Source organism: Ursus americanus, chromosome 5 (genome assembly GCF_024610735.1).
Source record: "Ursus americanus isolate L20-20 chromosome 5, mUrsAme1.1.p, whole genome shotgun sequence".
NCBI lineage: Eukaryota > Metazoa > Chordata > Mammalia > Carnivora > Ursidae > Ursus > Ursus americanus.
In genome coordinates, this window is record NC_142131.1 from 82,557,978 (window position 1) to 82,560,731 (window position 2,754).

A 2,754-nucleotide genomic window follows, 5' to 3' on the forward strand; every position below is an offset into this window, starting at 1 on the left:
CAATAAGCAAATTTTTGAAACAAAGTAAAAATAGGATAAAGTAAAGAAACAATAAAAGAAATAATATATACTGGGGCACCTGGGTGGTTAGTCAGTTAAGTGTCCAACTCTTGATTCGGCTCAGGTCATGATCTCAGGGTCATGATCATAGGCCTCGTGCTGGCTTCACACTGGGTGTGGAGCTTGCTTAAGATTTTTCTCTCTCCCTCCACACTCCCGCTTCCACTCTTGTTCTCTCTCTTTAACTGTCTTTCTCTCTCTTTCCAAAAAAAAAAAAAAAATACACACACACACAAATAAAAAAATAATTAATTTTAAAAAGACATACTATGGTAAGTTGTTATGGAAATTGTATTTAAAAAATATGAGTAGATTAAGTTCACCTGGCATATTTCCTTTAAGACAAATTTGTTGAGGATTTTTATCATGAATAGATGTTGTACTTTGTCAAAAGCTTTTTCTACATCTACTAAAAAGATTGTATGGTTATTGTCCTTTCTTTAATAATGAGGTATACTTACATATGGACTTAAGTATCACAATAAACAAGCAAAGAGAATTAGAGAGAGAAAGACAGACAGACCAACAAACCAAGAAGCCCATTTTAATATAGAGGAGAAACTGGTAGTTACCACAGGGGAGGTAATTGGGGGATGGGTTAAGTAGGTGATGGGGATTAAGGAGTGCACTTGCTGTGATGAGCACCATGTATTTTATGGAAGTATTGAATCACTATATTGTGCACCTGAAACTAATATAATACTGTATGTTAATTAACTGGACTTTAAATATAAACATAAAATATTTTAAAAATAAATAAAAGTAAAATTTAATTGTATTTATTTTCTAAGAAACATAAACATTGAACTTAATAAAACCCTTAAAAAATATTGATGCAACTATGTCAGGGAACTTTTAAAATAATAAGAAGAAAGGAAGATATACTAAAACAAGTAGCAGACAAATTCGAGTTTGGGAGAGAGGAAAACAATTTTTTTTTCAGCACAAAACACAAAGAAGTTAAGTTGATATTGTAGAATAAATACTAAATTTTTATTGAAGATACAAATATCCATGAATTTAACAGAAAAGTGAGATTGTATCAGGATTTTCAAAGTATGTCAGGAATATAGGAAGTACTAGAAAATAAAAAAAAGTGATAATAAAAAATAACATACTCCCTAGGCATTAATATCAATAGAATTGAAAATTAGCAGTATATTAACATAATTTTAATATTATTAGAAGTCAAGCATTTTAACTGAATTATGAAATATGACAATGCTCAGTGAGTTTGTGTCAATTGAGTAAATTCAAAGAAAGATTCTATTCCTTGTTTTGGAATCAATATTGCAAAACTTAAATTTATCCAAAATTTGTTAGTATATTTGATTTAATTTCCATCAATCACCAGCATGACGTTTAGTTTTGAAATTAATCAATATAAATTAAATGCAATCGTACAGAATAACAGATACTGCTACAAAATACACAGTATGGTAATATGCTATTACAATACATCAGCTTAGGATAAATATTTAAATTTATATGAGAACAGTAATATATTTTATTTTATTTATATTGAAAGTTGAGAAAAAGAAAAATTCCTACTCACACAAAAAGAAATTCCAGTGCAGTATATCTTGCCATTCATCAACTGCTTTAAGAAACTTAAATATTTCTCATGGTGTCACTGTCACAATACTGAATATGTGAATGTCCTTAACCATGTTATAGATTTGGGGGCTAGAGGAGAGAGAGAAAAAGAGCAGAGAGAATCATGACTTACTGCTTGAATCAGGGAAGGCATGGGAAAGAAAATCTATAACCATGAGGCATTTGAGTGAGGTTAAGGAAATTAATTTAGTAGAGTGATTACTATACAAACCAAGCAGTGGATGGAAGTCATGATGAAAAAACTGGTATGTTCTATTTATTATTTAATCACTATTATAATTTATATATTGTCTAAATGTTCAAGTAAATCTATCAGGCTTGCACAATCATGTAATTTTCCCTAGCATCCATAGCTCAGAAAATTCATAGACATTTCCTATGTGCCAAAGGCATCTTCTCTTCAAAACTAAGTCCTTGCTACAACTTAGGAAATACTAAATATAGATTCCCAGCTTCCTTTTCTAGGATATTCAACTTTTTATCATTACTTACCTTGCTTGCTGAGATGTCTCCCCAAGCAGTGGCAATTTCTTAGGTCAAGTAAAAGCTAAAGGATTTCCCAAATTTTATTTTATTTTACTTTATTTTTTCCTTTTGAATCAGGTTCCAGAGTTGAGGAAGGGGATTTAATCAGAACTGCTGAGAGGAGATTTTTTGTGAGGTCAGGCTGTTGTCAAGTTACCAAAGGACAATCCCAAAGTACTCACATGGAAGAAGATATATCTGAGAATAATAAGGTTTTAAAATCATCCCAGACTCCCACAGGGGGAACCTGACAGGGTGAGAAAAATTAGACTTGTTTGCTCTCATTGTGAATATTTTGCTTTGAAAACTCATTAATAACTCTATTCCATGGAGACTCCAATAAGTGTATGAAACTTTATTTTCCCGAGAGACATTGTAAAGCTAAAATTCAATAATTTCAAATAATGTGAACAACACTTTTCCTGATCTGTACGGAGAAAGACTGAATTTGTATTCATGTATTTATGCATATGTGTTTGGATAGATCATTACAAGTGTGAGTTTAATCTATACTACTGCAATACCACAAAGGTACAGCTATCTGTCCTGCAG